This window comes from Crocodylus siamensis, chromosome 2, assembly GCF_052110815.1.
Source record: "Crocodylus siamensis isolate JL-2025a chromosome 2, ASM5211081v1, whole genome shotgun sequence".
Taxonomy (NCBI): domain Eukaryota; kingdom Metazoa; phylum Chordata; order Crocodylia; family Crocodylidae; genus Crocodylus; species Crocodylus siamensis.
Window position 1 is genome coordinate 125,808,151 of NC_143396.1, and position 20,875 is coordinate 125,829,025.

General features: G+C 40.2%; 1 protein-coding gene across 8 annotated transcripts in view; it reads left to right on the plus strand.

The window, feature by feature from the left end:
- The window catches only part of TBCK (TBC1 domain containing kinase), a 181,428-nt gene that overhangs the window by 13,178 nt on the left and 147,375 nt on the right, over positions 1-20,875 (plus strand). The window lies entirely within an intron of this gene.

Here is a 20,875-nt window from a genome sequence, read left to right on the forward strand (position 1 = left end):
TATGATATCAAACTTAATGAACCCACTAACAAAAAGGTTTAGATATTTTCAGTGACCAAGTCCAGGCACATTGAAGAAAATGTAACTGCTTTTATAGTTCAGCATGAATTCAATTTTATGTTGCTCAGTGTTTGAATGTCTTCCTACTGCCAAACAAATAACTACTTTTTTCTTATAAGTTTGGGGGGGAGGGGTATTTAAAGCTAAAATAGGGTTTTTTGGACACTGAATGTTGTAAAACTTGTGCATTTTAGGTCTTTTTAGTAGTATTGAGCTCAACAGGAATTGAAGTTTAAAGGTTATTTGGTTTCGTGAAATATGGCAATTGATGTTTAATTTTTTTAGATGAAAATATCACTTTTTCAGTAGGGAAAATAATGAAGTGTAGATACTGAAATCACTGTTGCTTGTTATGATACGTAAAGTTAGCTGATCTTTTATTTTTAAAAATGTATTTGTTGAACAAGTTTGAAAAATACTAATTTGATGTAAAGAAATACAAGAGAAGAGATTACTTGTTATTGTACCAAAAATATTGAGTAAGTATAGATCATTCTCATAATGAAAACATTATCACAAGTGCTAAACTTCCAGGATTTTTTTTTAAGTTATTGCTACTGCAAATTTTGGCAACATCTTCCTTCAATGAGAGATTCAGGATATTTATGTAGTCACAACCTTGAGCCACTGGCATTATGATCGACTTGTTCCTTTTCTCTCTAAACCACAGCATTATAGTTATTCACTGAAGTCCCAGGATAAAACTCGGAGAATATAGATTTAACACTCGAACAGTGCTTAGTTGCTCCAAGAAGGCTTGTTAAAGTTTATTTCATTATCAAGTTGAATCAGGATTTTAGCAATTTAAAACCTTGTGGTGCAAAGTCTTCTGTTTCCCTCTATGCCCTAAATCCTCAGCCTTTGGTCTTGAAGGCAGTTAGAAAAGACGGACTGATCTTGGGTAACCAGTGTCTTTCCTTCTACGTGAGAAATGCCTGGACAATATTCCATTTCTCTTATTCTTTAGAGTTCAAATTCAGTGTAAGATTTACCTTATTAATTCTGTGTGAAAAAATGGCTTTTAGAGACTCTAGATATTTTAATTCCTACATATCCTTATTCTGTTATTAAGGTTGTACTGTTAAGCAGTGATGATCAGCATTAACACTTGTCCCAAAATCTGTTCTTTGTACATTCTGATATAAATTACAATGCAGTACTTGCATAACTTTGAGGGAGTTGTAAATGGTTATAAAGGTTATTTATTGCAGTACAATTCTTCAAGATCAAAGAGAAGTGTTAACCACACACAACATTCACTCGAGCACTTCGCCCTTTCTGGCTGTTCGGATGCAGCTGCCTCCTTCCGAGTCAACTGCTTGCCTTCCAGTAAGATGCGTTGAAAGGTTGGCAGGGATTCTCTCCTGCCACGTCTTGTTGTTACTGGTTATTGCTGGGAGGATGTTCTTGAATCCTGCCTCTCCTGTTCCCTTCTTTCAGCTGTCTTGCCTGGACATCTGTTTCAGGGCTCCACCTCCCCTACACCCCACCTTACACCAACCAAGGATGTTGCTTCTTGACCAAGGCTAAGACAAAGTCTGCCAGCCACAGTAGGGGCCTTAGCCCTTACCTCATCAAAGCCCTTCTCAGATGGTGTACTCTCCTAGTTCAGGCTTTACGTCAGCCTGGTTTGCCTTACTATTTGCCCCAGGATGCCTTACTCCCAGGCGCTCTCCCTTTTCCTCCCAATGGTTACTTACAGTTTCAGACTCCTTCCTTCTTTCTCTTCTCATGGATCCACCGCTGTCCCAGTCTATACCAGCTGTATCCAGGCTCCACAGTTTTATGCAAGGTAAGGATTCAGGTGCCACCAAGCCAGCTTCAGCAAGGCATTCCCGCTCCTGGGGTTGCCACCACTCGCCTCTGCCAGGGCAGTCATTCATTTGTGGCTGTTCCTGGCCCTCTGGAGGACTCGTGTCCAGTCCTTCTTGAATGTCCGGCCAGTGGGGTTTTTTATTCCCCTCTCCGAGGGTCACTGGAAAACCAGCATTAACACGCAGCCATAAAGCATGGCCACATCAGTGCATCCAAATGCACCGGCTCTCCTGTGGCACTCTGTGGCCACTTCTGTTCTCCTCCCTCCAGTTTTGATGCGGCTTGCCTTCCTGTGGCAGCCTCTTCCCTGCTGCACCTTTTAATCCTAGGCGGCATCCTGCAGTCTGTGCGTCCCTCTCTCCTCTCAGCTTGGAGGTAGGTTTTGATCTGCAGCGACATCCCTGCCACAAAAAGGCTAGAGTGTGTGTGTGTGTGTGTGTGTGTGTGATGGTTTTTATGAACCAACTCTCTCCACTGCTACAACAGTGTACAACCACCCACAATGAGCCCATCAGAATCCATGGATCCTACATATGCCTATCCTGAAATGTGATATATCTGATTCAGGGCACCAAAAGCCTTCATGCAAACTGTGTGGTTGAAACTAGGCTAAAGTTACATACCAGGATGAATGATCGCGAGAAAAATATTACAGACAGATACTCGAACACATGCAGGAGAACACTTTTCACAGAACAACTTACTTTCTAGTCTTGCTATCCTTGTGCTCAAGGGGAAATATACAAAACATTTTCAAAAGACTAGCTGGGAACAAAAATTGATAAGTTGGCTATTGCGTTCAGGACCTCAACTATGCACACATACATAGGGGCCTAATATACAAGCTAATAAAGTTGATAGTAATCTTTTTAGTGGGTTTTGGTTTGAGCCCATAACCTACAAAGCTCTTCATATCAATTGAGCAGTAAAAGTGCCTTTCTTCCCTTGCTCCATTACACACCTCTCCTGTCATCAATAGAAGCTTTCTTCTAAGATGAGAGCTTTGGTGTAAGATGCTTGTTGCTTCTTGACCAGTCTTGGAAAATACGCACTTCTGGTATTTTTACTAGTTGTGACTTGACATAATAAAAGATTCCCATTCCAAGGCTCTCTAGGGACCCTTAGTAGTTTTACAGGTTTACCACTCAGTATTAATATTATCCTTCAGCAAATTTAGCTATGTGGTTAAAGCAAGAAAAAAATGTCCTTTTTGGAGTGATGAGGAAGGCAGTTTAAGCAAAGTTATTTCTTGTCAGTAAAGACTAATTTTATTTGTATTCATAACTTCAGCCATTTTTGTCTCTGCCAAGAAAATAATGTTTTGTTTTTAAACAGGGTGAGAAGAAACATGGTGGTTGGATGGGATTTTTATTTAAGATAGAAATGCTGAACGGCTTCTGCAATATTAATTTAAAAATCAGTATATGTATTTCAGAGCTAATTTTCAAAAACAGAATCTTTGATAAAGTGCTAGTTTCATTTGGAGCAGTAGCTAGAAGCTGTATTTCTCTTCAAGAAAAGTCTTTTTTTTTCCAGTGAGACTAGGACACATTTTCCCTTCCTTTTCAGTTGATTAAAATGGACATTTGTTTCTTTTGTGAGACATGTCAATGGTCAGAAGTAGTTTGGACAGGACCAATTCCCAGTTACGTTATCTGATCCATCTATGTCACTTAAGCTTTGTAAAGAACTATTTGGCTTCTTCCGTGTATTTTAATTGCATTAGTCCATGATACCAGAGCTGGTGTGCATGCTATTGTAATTAATGTTATAAACTGTTTATGGAATGGAAAAAACTGTTCTTATGGTTTCTAAATTAATTCTTCCTACACTTGCCAGAAACCAAGTTCTTTGCACCTGTAAGTTGATGTAAAGTCAGCAGGAAATCTTCTATTAGTTTTAGTGTTGAAATTCAAGACATACCACTGAGGACTGTCCATTCTTCTGTGCATATTGCAAAACAGGCTGTTCAACTGTCTGGTGGTTATTTTGCAGTTAGTGTTCTCTAAAGCCATGCATCATTTATGTCTCACATTACTTACTGTATGGTTTATATCTAGGAATGAGAACAAGTACACAAGAACATACCTTGAACTTTAAGTTAATTTTTCTCAAAATCTGACCGGGAAGCATGAGTAGGTTCGTGAGAACCAACAATTTTTAGGCCTGAATATTAGAAAGCATATAAGGTAATGAGTACACTTGGATAAATTGTTATATGGTAACAAAATACAAAATTTGCCAGAAATATCATGTCCTCTGTTAATTTAGTTAAGCTTAATTTGTGTGGTAGTATAGGGTCAGATCTTCAGCTTCTGAGTAGGACTGATGACCTGCTAGATTCTAGTGCATAGTGAGAGAAAAGAAAGGAGAGAACGTGCCCCTTCACATTTTTTTGAAGCTCTTAAGTTTCCTTTGCGTATGCTCTGAAGTGAATGCAGCCTGTAGAGTTGCAGGAAAAGTTGAAAATAAGCAGTCTTCTCTCTTCAGGCTTCCTTGGTTTACCTTGAATGGAGAGACATAGTTAGCTATGTTAGTGTAAAGTCATTGAATCATAGTGAAGTTGGGTTAGAAGGGACCTCCAGTGTCTTATCTAAGGCAGGATCATCCCTATTCAAATCATCCTATACAAATCCATAATCTAAACTCTTAGTAAAACTACTGTCACACTGACACAGCCTCCTAACTTGCCACAAGTAAAGCCGAGTAACCAACATCCTACTTCTATAAAAGGTTGTTAATATATGCTTGAGAGATCCCATGTAGAAGGCCCTGATCCCTGCTACAGAGGAAGGTAAAACCTTGCCCACAATCCATACCAATATGACTATGGGGTAAAAGTCCTTAAGTAGAAGGCAGGATAGATTTGCCACCTGTATAGTCTAGACAAAGTAAGTGTGTGTGAAATATACACATCATGGATATTGATGTATAGATACCACAATCTTTTGAGCTGAAGCTCTCTTCATAAGATGCTGGGAAAGGATGTGCAGCACAGGTTGTCCACACTCACCCCAGCCCCTGCTGCAGTGGCCCCGGGAGCAGTCAGTGCCACCTGCTTGCTGTGCTGTGCCCCATGTCCCCTGGGCCTCTGCTTGTCCCCACTCACCCCAGCCCCTGCTGCAGCGGCCCTGGGAGTAGCTGATGCCAGCTGCCTGCACCATGACATGGCACAGCCCAGAGGCTGGGGTGAGTGGGGACAAGTGGAGCCCTGGGGGGTTCGGGACATAAAGCAGCGCAGCCCAGTGACTCCCAGAGCAGCTGCAGCAGGGCGTGGAATGACTGGGGCCCAGCCCCATGGACCTTTCCCCTCCTCTCGCAGGCTTACCTGCTTGTGGGAGTGCGGAGCACACCTATGCCAATCGCATAAGAGTGAATTTACCTCACGTATAATGAATTTGGGGTATAAAAAGGGTCATCACTTAAGAGCAAATTTGCATATACAGAACCTGCATAAAGCAAGGGAAGCCTGTAGCATTTCGATGGAAATGCTTTTGTGAAGCCATACAGAAATATGGTAACAGTAACACCAGTTGTTAGCTGTAGTAGTGGTGCCTGTTGGCAGCTATTGATGTATAATCCTGTGACTGGCAATTTATTGTGGTACATATGAGTAGCTATCTTTCTTTCTTACTCCGTTTCTTCATCCATTTCACCGTCTTGACGCACAAACAAACATTATTCAAGTTACCCATTCAGTTCCCTGAAACATGTAATTGATTTGTGGAGGTTGCTGTCTCCTTGCCTACAAAAAAGAATTAATGACATTAAAAGATGGGCAACTTTAAAAAAAATAAATTTAGCAGTTTTAGAACTGTTCTGTTGGGACGTACTTCCAGACTGTTTGAAAGGAGCTATATGTACCACTCCTTGTTGTAAAATTAATTGTATAGTCTTTACTTTCATGTTATACTTGGAGTGTGTTCTTCCTTTTGAAGTTGGCCTGCACTTGTGTTCTTATTGAGTGTGCCAGCAAATGTAGAATGCAGACATTTCACAGACTTCTGGTACCTACTGTAGACATTCTGGTCTGGTCTTAGATTTGTGACTGGCAGTCGAAGCATATTTCTTTCTTCTATACAACATAGTTGTCATATGTTTTGAAAGTTATGGTTTTGAAAAATTACTAGTGAACCATCAGATATACGGAGGTATAATATGTTATACATGCAGCTTTTGATGGGAAGCAGACTGTGCAGCTGTTTACTAGCTTCAGAAAAACCATGTGCAGATTTGGATGAGTAAGTTTTATTTGCCATTATTAGATATTGTCTACTCACTAGATTGAATTTCTTCATTCTATCCCTATTGGAATGTACTTCTAGCATACCTGAAGTAAAATTGCATTATAAAAAGATACTATATGCTAACTTCTGTGTAGGTTCCATAAAAAAACCCAAAAAACGGGGGGAAAAAACCTCTTGGAATAGATGCAAGTAATCCAAAAGCTATATAGTTTCATGTGACTTGATTTCAAGGGCTGAATCTATTCAGCTTTAAATCAAAACTACACACAAACTGTACATGAGAAATACTGTCCTGAAGTTCCATTTTATATGACTAAATAATGACCTAGTAAACTCAGCCGCATTGATAAACACTTAAAATAAATAAATAAAGTATCTCCCTAAAGGTGTATGAGCTGCTATGCTTTAGGCTATCTAGTAGCGTTAGTGTTTCTTTTACTTCTTTGCCAGAAGCTATTTCCAAGATAAAATTTACTTTAGCAAAATCATGAATTAAGTTGGCTATTAGTCATGACTTGTTTATCCAAAGCTGTTTTTCTTAATGTAATTAATTTTTTTTTTTTTAAATTGGAGATGGAGTTAGACTGCAAAAATATAACTAACTGTAATATTCCTTTTAGGAAAAGAGCATATTTTGTCATTTAACCTTGTTTATAGCCTAAACGTTAAGGCTCAGGACAAACATTACACATATACCGGTTTAAGTGATCAGAAACTGGTTTAAGCCTGTAACAGAACAGATGTTCAGTGCACATAAATCAGTTTGAAAATGGCTGAAACCAGTTTGAGAGAGACCTGTTTGAATGTAGTATTACAGTGAACCAATTGGAGTCAAACCAGTTTATGCAATGTCTGTCCCAGCCTCCTTGCTGGTTTTAAAATAAACTAGACACCCCCAACATCCTGGCATGCTCTCTGTGCTGGGCAGGGCTTTGCTTCACAGAGCTGGCCCTGCCCCTCTGCTCCCTGGCCAGAGCTCCAGCAAAAGTTTGCAAGTGCAGAGCATCTGCCTGGTTTCCCCCTGCTAAGCAGGGATTATCCCCCCTCCCCTCTGCCTTACGCAAACACCTTGGCCTTAGCTAATGGAACACATGCTGGCTACAGTCTGTGCTGTGGGAGACCACAGGCAGACAGGCTTTTTGGAACTAATCACCAGGTAGTTTAATGTCCTTGCTTGGAATAGCTATTTAAGAAGAGCTCCACTAGTTAATTTAGTGAGGCTTTGTTTTCTTAAATAGTTTGATGAACACTGAGTTATGGGTGATAAATATTCCCTGCTGGGCTGCTTGGGGGCGGAATAATCAGTGTCCTTCTGGGGCCTGGCCACACCCTCCTCAGCTCGGTCCTACGTAAGGGAAGGAAGGGAGGGCTGCCCTAGAGCCTGCTGGCTTCTAGCCTTAGCCACTGCAGGCATGTGCCTGCATTTCTGGGGTGTCTGTCTGGTTACAAAACTGATTTAGCCTAGCTAGGTTAGACTAACCTGCAAAGACTGAATCAATTCAGGCTTTTTGAATGTCTGTCCCTAGCCTAATTATATTTTTAACTTGTAAGAGAGAGAGAGATTTGTATATTTCATGTATTCTGTAAATACTTGATCCTTCCACATTAAAATTAAAAATAGCTTAATTACAGACTACAATGATCATTGCTCAAGCTCACTTTCGGTGGTATACAATTGGCTATATGCCACCTTGCAGCCTGTATACGCTACAGTGTGTCTACCAGTTGTGCAGCTATGTGTGATTTGTCTCATACTGAAAAGGAATTAATAAAAATGCACATTTTTTTTTTCCATGAAGACATGCTACAGTTTCAGTCCTGCTAGGGAAGAGTAGAATGTGAGTAATAATAGGCATTAACTGTTGAATTACTACTTTCTGTTCTGATCTACCCCTCTCTCAGTTGCTTTTGACTTCCTTGTGCAAAATCCTTTTCTACTCAGAACTTCTTAAAATAATTCATATGCAGTTTGCAATCAGGCCTCAAAGGTGATTAGTGACCAGGTATATTATTAACACTGAAATAGTTTAGAAATAGTTTAGGCCATTGGTGCCCAACTCACCCAGCCTGTGGACCAAAGAACTGGTACAGGTCAGGAATTGTGCAGCAGTATTAATTGCTGCAGCTCTCAGAGCCACGTTGGCCGTGGTCACCCCACTTTAGGCAATCTTTACTGCTGCTGCTGCTAATACCCTAGTATTCATGTCTAAAGTTGTTATACTTCTTTGGTATCACTAATTCCTCAAAGGGAAAAGACAGATCTAATCACTGACTTTTAGAAACCTCTATAATATTATTAAATATCACCACTTTAAGGTAAAATCTATTCCCATACAAGAAAAAGATAAAAATCTTTATACTGTTTGAGAATTCCTTATTTCCTACCTGTATAAAGTCTGTTTCTTTGTAGCTCTGGTAATAGTGCTTCTGTTGTGAATGTGCATGGTTAAAGACAGAGAGAGATTGTTACCATATTGACCTGTAAGCTAACCAAGTTTGCACTTAGTTTAATGCGTTAATAGAGTAATAATGTGGTTAATTAGAGTTCTGTTGCTGTTCTCTGACCTAGTTATTTAGGGTTCACTTTGGTAGGTTGAACACCATTATTGCTTAGCTTATACATTCTTTAATTTACCAATTTATGTAGACTTCTAGAAATGTATTAGCTGTGCTGTACTATTTTAAAACTGTATGAATAAGTACAAACTTCAGAGATGCATGCTAGGGATTTGCGAAGCTTCAGTCGCTAATTCAATTCGGCCTAATTCAGTGTCCGAATCTCCGAATCGGAATTGAATCAGGAGACCCTTTAATCTCTCTAAATTGAATCGGAACCTGCTGAATTGGTTCAGGAAGATTCAGCAATATGGACATAGACACAGCTTTAAATGTTTGGTTTTTATATATACCTCAAAGTACCAGGCAGCTCATGAATGCTGAGATGCTGGTACGGATGCAGAGTCCCACAGGAGCATGGGGGTGGTCCCTAGCGCACTCAGCAACAGACCTGGTTCCGGTCCACTTGCAGGTCCGCAGGAGGACTCCCCTATATTCTCTTGGCTCAGTGACTGGTGTCTCCTGGGTCTGGGGGGGCACCCAGGGTCCCCCGTGACTGATCACTGAGCTGGGGGCACTTCCATGCTCCTGTGGAACACTCCATCTGCCCCATCATTGCAGCAATCATGAGCCACGCCTGGTACCTCAAGGTATGTAGAAAAAACATTTAAAGCTGTCTATGGCCGAATTGCTGGTTCTCCAGTTTGGCATCGAATCTTCAGATTTGGATTCAGACTAATCGAATCAGCGATAGTGATCCAAATAAGCTAATCGAATCACTGTCCCCAATTTGGGATGAATCCAAATTGTACATGACCTGTTTTGCACACCCCTAATTCATGCCAGTAAATTAATTTTTTAAATAATTACTGCAGGTAGTAAACACGGTATAATGGCTCATATTCAGAATTTTAGTGCAAATATTATTACTATGCAAATAAAGAACAGGAAACATCAAGCCCAAGCTCATTGGGGCTGGACCCAGTGATCAAGCCCCTAATGTCTGTGAATCTGTGAAACCAGGCAACATTTTGGTTCTGACCAAAGGATCCTGCTGTGGTATCAGTTTGGCCTGTAGAGTCCTCAGGAAACAGAAACTTCCTGTTACTTTTTGTAATATTTGCATTCTTTGTTTCATTTTCCTGTGTAGAATAAGATGATATTCCCATACCTTTTATACTTCTTGCATAACACTTCAGATAGGTTGGTGTAGTAATCATTGAGGAGTCTTAACCAAGATGTATTTTAATAGCTGAAAATTAATTGAGTTTAAACTTGGGAAGAATTTATAAAGCTGACAGAAGTACTTCAAATACATAACCCTGGCAACCCAGTATGACATCACTCTTCCATTTCCTCATGACTTTGTCTTTGATTTAAGAAAATATTTTTTCTTTTGGCCTCAGTATAAAGAGAGAAGCTGAGCTAACTTTAACCGTGGCATGGTAAAACAGATTTGGTGCTGGGATTTTTTTTTCTTTTCTTTCCTTTTCTCCCAGCAAAGGCTACCTGAGAGGCTGTACTGGATAACTCTGTGCAATATTATCTCTCTCATAAGGGAGAAATAAAGAAAGATAGTGATTAATTTAATCAGCAATTTCCTGTCAGGAAATCTTTGAAAAGTAATAACTTTGAATGAATAATGCAGATAATACTAAGGCCTGCTGTTTTAACAAACACAGCTGAATAAGCACATGGAGTCCTCTAGGTAGTGTCTGTTTTTAAAAAAAAAAAAAGTTCTCTAATAGCTTTTGCAAGACCTAAGGATTTTTGTGGGTGGTATCTTCTATTGGACCAAATGCCTGGTTGAGATTTAAAAAGCTTTTCAATGTAGAGCACTCTTCTTCTGGTCTCATTGCAGTTAGTCCAATAAAAGATATCCTACAAGGACCTTTTGCCTCATTTTTCTGGGTCATTACAAGTTTGTTTGTTTGTTTTCCACGTACAACAAATTTAAGAGGAGGACCAATACAATTTTTCATATCCATTGCTGCTTGCAGGGCCTCTATCTCCGTGCCCTGAACTTTTTTGCTCAGACTAGTGAGGGCGAAGCAGGGAGAGACCAGAATCTCCTGCCTCCTCACTTTCAAGTTGCCGACCTTAAGAGTTTGGGGATTTGCATAGGTTATGGGATATAATAATGAGTTCCCTTGACTCTTTCCCTCCCCATTCTCCTGTTGTTATAACACATGCCATTTTTCTCTTATTATTGAACTTTGTTGTGTTTAATGGGGATCAGTGTCTGGGAAAGTCCCTTCTGCAAAACTGGTGCAGGCAATCTGTAATTGTTTCACTGTTTCATTCAAAAACATCCCCAAAATCCTTACACAGTTGTAACTCTGTCTTGATTTGTGATGTCTTTTCAGTTGCTTTAGATTAGTGATAGCATGAACCTCAGGCACAATGATTTTAAAGTGAAGGTGCAGATAGCTTATGCACAACAAAGTGCCTTTCTTCATATGTTACTTGACTGTATAATCAACAAGTATTGTTCATTGTTGATATTGTGTGGCAAATCCCATGATATTTGGTGGGCTTTTAGAAAGCCAAACTCATAGAACTACTGAGTCGTGTGAGAGTTTCTGCTTCGATCTTAATTATGTTTTTCAGTTGTAGGGAAGAAAATTGAATGTAGGCTTTGCTCAACAGGAAAAATGCAAGGCAGAGTCTCCTTCACCCATTTAGCCAGTCTCATAATCCTTGTGGGCTGGACTATCTTGACTGCCTGCAAATGGCACTATTGGATCAGTTACTTTCTGTATTCCAACAGGTTCACCTTATTTGGAACCGACGCCGAAAAGGCTTAGATGAAAAGCTTTATGGTGTTTTGTTATTTTTGTTTGTTTCTTGTCTCTTTCCCCCCTCCCAATCTGAGTAAATTTTATAATTGATCTGTTTTATAATTGTTCTGTAATTGACAGTTCTTCAGGTTTTTTAACTGAATCCTGTTTAACTACTCACTTTATTTTGGCACAGACAGCTGATGTTAGTTGACTAAGATGCTGATCTTAGTTAATTGCACTTTAAGAGTTGAATAAGACTTTTGAGATTTGAGAGTGAGGGCTGTGGGTGCCCAGCAAACCATGTGCAAGCAGCCACCCTCCAGCTTCGTCCTGAGCTTGTCCTTGAGCCACATCCTTGCTATCCAAATTTCTAACATCTCCATTGTACCAGGTTGTGTTGGTTAGGTTTTATGAACAGATGCCCACTAGAAGCTCAAAGAAGGATCTCTTGACTTATGCCATACGTAAATCTTTAATTCATCTAGGGAAGCTAGTATCCACTCACCTTCAGACTGGTGAATAAAGGTAGTGATCTGGCACAAGTAAGACTGTTTAAAGACTCAACTCTACATTTTTGGTACAGTTTTATTTTTAAAAATAAATCTGTAACCATGATTTTCCTGGTAAATTCATCTTATCAAAATTAAGAAGCCTTACGGATTTTAATCTAATTATGTTGGAGACCACGCCACAATATGACCAACAAAATGCACAGGTCAGTTGGGTTGTATTCTGATTTTGTTTAAAAACTAAGAGAGAACAAATCTGAAAAGAGAGTAATTCTGTCCTGGTTTGATCTTTGTTCTACTCTTTTGTTTCTAGTTTAGCGGGTCACTCCCTTTGGGGGAATGGGATGAGGGTGAAGGAATGTGAGTTGTTTGGCTCTTGGTTTAATTTCATGAAATAACGTTCATGTTATACATGAGGTGTGATTATAATCATGGTTAAATTAGGTCTTTGTTTAGTCTGATGTCATTACTTGGATTTCAATGGGAAATCTTATTTTGATGTTTTTCTTCCCTTTACTCTTGTTCTCCTATTGTCACCTTTGCATCATGTCATACTGTGTTAGTTATTTATTTCGTAACACTAACACCAGCATCTGGTTCTAAGTGAGGTCCAGCTTTACCTAATCTTTCCATCTGGTGATTTTTTTTTTCTTGGCCTGAGTTTGTTTGTTTGAACTGTATTTGTTGGTCCAATAAAAAATATCACTTTACCTCTGTACATCTGGGCTGAGTCAGACTAAGACACAAAAGTGATTTGTCCCAGGTCAGTCAGTGGCTGAGTCAGGATCAAAAACAAGCACTAAGTATAGTACTTTCTACTAAGCACTAAACCACATGGTTTTGCAGATGTCATTAGCATAATACTTTATAAGGTGCGTCTCTCTTGTTTTCCAAAAAGAGTTGTTCATTTGCTTCCCCTTTTTATAGGATGAATGCTAGATGTTTGAGCACACTGGGTTTCTTTAACACTTCTGTTTTCCAAATAGCACATCTGTTAAATCCTTCATAGTGACAATGTGATTAGAAAATTGTAACATCTATTAAATCCTTAAGTACAGTGTGTTACGTGTTTAACTTCCTTCTTAGGTATTTCTTTATCCATTATTTATATTAGCACTGAAAAAAAATACAGTAAGGAAGGACAACCTGTTGAAACTGTATAATAGACTGTAATACATTCATTCATATAGCATCTAAGCATGTTTGTAGTTTTGTACTTTTTAAAAAAAGTTTGGGAGGAAGTTGGGAAGCAGATTCTTGAATCCTCTCACATGAGCAGGTTGAAGTAGATGAACATGTGATGCATAAAATATCCTCATATGCTTACACTTGAGGCTTTCTGAGGAGGTTTACAATAAACTTAATATTTGGCTTTATATTTCTATTTCCTGCATTCCTTTCCAGTTCATTTCATTCTGATAATGTAAATACTTTTCCAGCTAAATTGGCTGTGTTTACAGTTGCACTCCCAAGTGCCACTTTTTAATCAAACACACAATAAAGTGCTAAATAAAGACATTCCCACCTGCATTAAATGCTTACTCTGTATAGGATATTCTGTAGTTTATTTATCCAGGAAGACCCAGCTCATAGGCACATCTGTCTTTTAACCCTCTTCTTCTTCTTTTTAAATCCAATTTTCCAGCTGGGTTATTAAGACATGGAGGTCAAGTGATTTTTCTCAAGTCAGACAGTGATTCAGCCTTTCACCTAGGATTAGAACCAGGCTTTGTCCTTTTTTTGGGACCACTAGATCACACATTCTTGATTTTCTTTTATGTTGTTTCATTGGGCAAACAAATTCCTTCATGGTACATAACTGAAGACTTCACTATGTCATTTCGAACTCAGCTCGAAGTTGTAAGGAGGCAGTTAGAAAGGCCAAAGCTACCATGGACCTGAGGATGGCATCCCAAGTTAAGAATAACAAAAAATTGTTTTTCAGATATATGGGGAGTAAAAGGAAGGTCCAGGGTGGTATAGGACCACTACTTAACGGGCAAAAGTGGGTGGCAAATTGGCTAGAGGGTTGTACCCAGAAAGTGGTAGTGGATGGGTCGGTATTGACCTGGAAGGACATGGGGAGGTCCTTGGACCGATACTCTTCAATGTCTTCATCAGTGACCTGGAAGAGGGAGTGAAGTGTACTCTGTCCAAGTTTGCAGATGATACAAAACTGTGGGGAGAAGTGGACGCACCAGAGGGCAGGGAACAACTACAGGCAGACCTGGACAGGTTGGACAAACGGGCAGAAAACAATAGAATGCAATTTAACAAGGAGAAATGCAAAGTGCTGCACCTAGGGAAGAAAAATGTCCAGCACACCTACTGCCTAGGAAATGACCTGCTCGGTAGCCCAGAAGCAGAAAGCGATCTTGGAGTCCTAGTGGACTCCAAGATGAACATACGTCGTCAGTGTGACAAAAAGTCGTCAACAAAGCTAACTGCACTTTATCATGCATCAGCAGATGCATGACAAACAGAACCAAGGAGGTGATACTTCCCCTTTATTGGGCACTGGTCAGATAGACCACAGTTGGAATACTGCGTGCAGTTTTGGGCACCACACTTCAAGAGGGACGTCGATAACCTGGAGAGGGTCCAGAGAAGAGCCACTCATATGGTTAAGGGCTTGCAGGCCAAGCCCTGCGAGGAGAGACTGGACCTCTTCAGCCTCCACAAGAGAAGGTTGAGAAGTGACCTTGTGGCTGCCTATAAATTCATCATGGGGATGCAGAAGGGAATTGGTGAGGCTCTACTCACCAAGGCTTTCCTGGGGGTCACAATAAATAATGGCCATAAGCTAGCAGAGAGCAGATTTAGACCGGACATTAGGAGGAACTTCTTCACAGTTAGTGGCCAAGGTTTGGAATGGGCTCCCAAGGGAGGTGATGCTTTCCCCTACTCTGCGGGTCTTCAAGAGGAGGTTGGATGGGCATCTGGCTGGGGTCATCTGAACTCGGCACTCTTTCCTGTCTATGCAGGGGGTTGGACTCAATGATCTATTGAGGTCCCTTCCGACCCTGACATCTATGAATCTATTTTACACTTGACAGTCTGGTTCAGTCACCATTCCCCTCGGACTGATCACTCACTCTGAGTCCTTGGATATGTTCCCAGCCTTCAGGGTAAGGTCCTTATATCCTCTATCACTGACACTGGATATCTTTTTACTAGTGCTGACATAACTGACTTTCACTTGGATAAGCAACTTTTTAAAAACAAGTGTTTGTCGATCACTGGCTAAAGAAAATTACATTTACTAGGCTGGTAGATCATGGAGCACTTGAACTTTCATCACTTCCTTTCATCATCACAGTTTTCAGTGAAGAGAATCCATTCAAAGGCATAGGCCCTGTTGATTTAAAAACTCTGTTTCTCAAGCCTGTCAGAGCCGTTCAGTGTAGAGCTACAAAATGGTTGATCAGCCTGCTGTGACCATTTCACTAACAGTTTACATAAAACTAAAAGTCGTAACTAGACATATGTTCTCCAAATTGTCATAGCAACAACAGTATTGTAACTAGTGAAATCTTTTGCTTTGTATTAGTACCCCAGGTTTTCTCACCCTCTCAGCTTCATAGCTGTTGCACCTGCATATTAATATATTTATTTGTTCAGTTTGTGTAGCTGTCCTGTAGTATAGGTGACACTGAAGGCCACCTTTGTCAAAGGCTATCTGTAGTATCAAGGAAGTCCTATCTTGTTTTATGATGGTGGTTCAGCAGTCTCCAACAGTTAGCTGTCTTCACTGTGGGATGAGGGTTTTTTTTTAGCAAGGTAAAGGTAGGGGTGATAATATTAAACTGATCTATTCTGGGTCTCAGCCAGGAAAAGTCTAGGAAACAGCCTTGCTCCTGCACATAAGCTATGACAAGGATGACTGTTTCAGGACTGAAGGAAGGAAGGAATGAAGGGATATATTTTCACTTAATGCTTGGAATGTGCTTTTGTTTAAGGTGATCGAATATAGTAATTCCATCTGCAGCTTTACCATTTAATTTTCCTTTTTAATATGGATTTGCTTGTGTGAACTTAATCTATAAAAACAACCTTTTGAATACTGAAACTTTATCTTTATCCTCCTTTTGGCTATTTTCTGATGTCATTTCCTTTTTAATAGGTCTCTTTCTTGAATCCAAATAGCTCAAAATTCCAATCGTATGATCTCTGGTCCTGTAGTGTTAGAATTCAGAATGTCACACGCTCAGGAATTTGTCAGCCCCTTGGCTGTCTACAGCACGCAGGGGTGCTGTTGCCAACTTTTGGAGGCCCTTTTATAAAATCCTCCTTGACCCTAACCAAAGCAGTACTTTTGCTTTGGTTAGTAAGTGATATTTCAAATTGGTTTTCTACCCTACAGAAAGTTAAACACCACTTACCAAACAATATGATAAAATTTACCTGTGCTGTTCATTCTGTTATCATTTTGAGTTCACCATAACACATGATGACTCTTATATGTGGTTACCATAAAGAACTTCCAGATATGGAGCCACACAGTTTCACTTCTTTTTAAATCTAGCAGGGTATTTGCAACATCATGTATTTGATGTAAACTTCAACAGCATCAGCGTCAATGGTAAATAGAAATAATGTCAGTAAAACAGTGATCAGTTTACACAGATGTGACCAGTCATTTTGAGAGTTGTCCCTATGCAACATAGAGGGTTCCAGCCTCACTAAGTGAAGCTTCTCAGAGCTGGATTCTTTTCCCCATTCCCCTTACCCTGCCTTATAACCTAACCATGACTTCATCCATCTTGCTTTGGATCTGTTGCCTTTTCAAAAAGTGCTTTGTGTCCAGAAACATGAGGCCACCAAAAAAAAAGTTCTAATTACTGATTTTTTTTCACAGGCTCTTTATAATGCAAATAGCTCTATGTAGTAATGGGTGATAGATAGTCTGCAAAACAGTTTTGAAATGAGGATTTGAAATGAAGTGTGCTTGCAGGGGTCACTTTCAGCTTAAACTTATTTTTTGTTCTAACTTTGTAGGAAGCAGATGCTGACATAGTGCTCCTGTGAGAGGGATTTTTTTTTTCCCCCAGACACCTGAAAATACAGAAAAATAAAAGGGCTTAAGGCACCGGCTCTGTGGCCAGTAAACAGGTGCAGACGGTCAACTCTCTATGAAGTGTATAGGGTCCAAACTCCAGTCTATAATCCTAGTAATGATCTAATAATATGGGTAAGGACATAAGAGATGACTCCCAGTCTTAACTCTCTGTGTTCAGCCCACAGGCAATCATTTTAGTAACCACTTAATCTTAAACTTAATCTGTACAAGTGGTTTTCTTCCATAGTTTGCCTCTACTGGAAGGCTGTGCCAGAATTTCACAGCTTTGAGAGTTAGAAACATAATTTCCAGTTTAATTTTATGCATAGCCAACTCATGTTCACATGTTCTTCAGCCACCTTTAATCTATACACATTTATAGAAAGCAACAATATCTTCCTTGTTTCAGCTTTTGATTTACTAAGTTAAACAAATCAAGCTCTCTAATATCCTAGTTAACCAAAGATGTTCATTATCTCAGCTCATTGAAGTGATCTGCTGTCATGAAAGGTCCTCCAGGGGATGCTCTTTAGAGACAACTGTGGCTTTGTCTCATCTCTGAGACTCCTCTGAAGCAAACCCAGGCTTGGCTTCTAAAGAAGAATAGAGGGAGCCCAGATTCCTTCCCACTCTGAGACCACAGCCTTCGGTCTCTTACCTTCCTTGGTACTATGTAGCCCTGACTCAAGGAGCTAGCATCCAGGTCTGCTCCCAAGAGAGCGGGACTTTGCCTCTTGAATGCAACCCAAAGTTCACAGGAGCAAAGCAGATTAGTTTCTTTTACTAAAGGCATTTCTTGAGGCAAAGACAACCCAACCAGAAGTTCTCTCCAAAGAGTAAAGCCATTCCTGTGTCCCCAGTCTAGCCCACACAGCCCAGAGTACCCCTAAGATACTCATCTGTTTCCTTTCCAGTTTTTCCAACTCCATGAAGCTCCCAAGTTGGTCTCTGACTTTCGGCACCCTGCCAAAGGGCTGACAAACCCTTTGTTCACACTCCCCTTCTCCACAGTTTCCACCTCCCAGCCTCCTGTGTGTGTGCCATCTCACCTTTGTTGGTATGTCAACAAAGCCAGTGGGGTAAGGAGGGGCAGGGGATGGGGGCAACCTACCTGGGTGCTGACTTGGAGGGGATGTTCTGACTGCTGCTGGCAGTGGCACACTATTCACAATAATGAACCAGAAGCCACTGCTTCCACTTTGCGCCAGGTTCTTGGCTATGTCCCTATACAGCTGAACAAAACTATTCAAGGCTGTGGGTTTTATAAGTCCACCTTGTCTCATCCCACACTTCCCACGTGTAGGCAACCCTGGCACTTAACAGGAACTGTATTAACCCTTCTTTCCATGTGTGCTAGCATATGTAAACTGGGTCATGCAACATTATAACAACATAAGCACAATTAGCACAAAAATACTATAATAAACCCATAGTGTCACTTCTGTACCAGTTCCTCTTTGAATTAATCCTTCTTGAACATGGATGCTTCCTCCTTGTCTCTTTTGTGGCTGGGCTTCTTGTTAAAATCTGACAGGACTTGTAGGAAAAGGAAAGCCTCCTCCATCTGTCTGTGTAGGAAGACACTTATATTTTGGCTGACAAATTCTGAAGGTTGTGATGCACTGTGCACATCTGCCTCACCCCATCCCCCTCTCTTCCGGCCACCAAGCACCGTCCTTTAACTTGGATTATGCTAGTGTGGATCTTTGGAGGTACTTGTTGAAAAGGGTGGGAATATTTCTATCCTATCAAGAGAAGGGTTTCTGAAGGAGGAATTCCTGTTCTGTATCTGCTGCTCTAATGTAGACCAGTTCTGTATTTTTGTTTTTGATTTATAACTGACTTTAAAATACCTTTCCTGAGCTCTAAGTACCTTTGACAAATCCACTTCTTTTATTCCTTCCATGTCCCTTTCCTTCATCCCAAAGCTTAAAATCAAGCCTAACTGTTATTACGATGTCCCATAGCAATAGCAGCCTTTGTGCTTCTCAAAGGCTTCAATAATGGGACTCCCTCAGGAGCCTACTCTAAAGAGGAATGGATTTTATATATTTAAGATCAGCAGAGGTAAGGTTGATCTAAAATGAAGACCCTGCTAGTAGAGCCAACAACTAATTCCAATAAATCATATTCTTTTTTTCCCCTTTTGTGTATTGTGTCTTTTCAGAGAAACTGTCCTTCAAACACTTTTCAAGGGCTAGTTTTACTGGAAGAATTGCATTGCTGCATTTCTGCTATGTCTCGGGGGGAAAAAGCAGCAGGACATCTTATTCTTTGTATCCTTCATTTTATCCTTCACACTTCAGGAGGGACTTGAAGGAGGATGGCAGACTTGTACATGTATAGGATCCTGGGACAAAAGGCATTCTCCTAGGACAAATGTGACTTCTATGTACAGTCTTAAGTCCTCTTCACCTGGAGTAAGGAAAGAAATGCTTTAGGAATCAATGTGTCTGAACCCCAGAGCTTGGTAGAGGACTGTACCCCTGTATTGCTGGGATAGCTGTGCCAGTGACTAGAGCCTGTGGAGGACCTGAGGTAGTCTGGAGAATCTTACAGCGGTTCCTGTGCCTAGAGAAAAAGGACTGCTGTTGTGGCTGGCTATAAGTAGGTTCATAAAGTATGGAAGCTTTTTCTATCAATTACTCAGTCGCCCATCCATATATATATCTCATTACAATTGGGAAACTTTTCATAATGAAACCCAAGCTACAAATGATATCTTTAGGAAGGAAAATATCATTTTTGATTACTTGGTACTTAAAGCATTGCAAAGTGCAGTAACGGTAGTATAGCATTTTTTGCTTTTTGAAGGTGGGCATACTCTGACGTACCAAGATGCTGCAGAAATAGATTTTAGCTACTGGGAAGTAGTGGAGGTGAGGCAGCCTGTGCAAATCCCACCAGTTATACATTGATCCACATGAAAGTGTGGTAAGAGTTCTTTACACAGATGTTTTTCAGTCAGCTGCTATTTTCAACAAAACCCCATAGGGATGGATGAACCTTCACTTTTGGTAAATGATAAAATCTGGAAACCATATCAAGCATTTTGGCTTAGTTCTCTATCCATGTTTTTGTCTGTTTTATGAGAACTGTTTGTGAATAAATGTGCATATGAGGCCCTCTAGTGTCCAAATGGAGCATTGCTTTCCTCTAGCACCTATTTCAGGCTTTCAAATACCTTTTGCATTTCAAAGAGTCTCTGTCAGTGATTCTCAGCCATGGGGTGCCATGAGATCCTTTCAGGAGTGCCATGGAGCACATGCAATACGAGTATTGTTGGATGTGCAGACATGGTTCACAAGATTAAACCCAGAGGTTTTGAAACGAAAACCATAGTGTTAAAAATAGTTTGACCTTTTGTGGTCTGTGTTCTTTGCAACAAAATGAATTAGTATTTACTGATTTTTTTTTTTTGACTAGAGAAAGATAAGAACTGACATTTTCTAAGAGGTGTCTTGAGTCTATTAAGGGGTTCTCTAAGCCTAAACAGGTTGAGAACCACTGCTCTAGTTCTTTCCTTAAAGAGATCACAAAGAACTGGATGAAAGAGAGACACTTCATCCTGCTTAAAAAGTAATCATCAGTAGCTCAGGGTGTAGTTAGGAGGAGTTATCAAGTGGGGTCCCTAGGGGTCAGTCAGGTCTGGTATTATTTAACAACTTCATTAATGATTTGGACAGTGAGACTGAGTATATGCTTAGCGCATTTGTAGATGACACCAAGCTAATGGCAGACACTTTGCAGAGTAGAGCTAGGTTCCAGAAAGACCTGGATAGAATGTATTTGTCCTTATTGAATCTTACTTGATTGATCTCAGACCATTTCTCCAAAGTCTTGCAC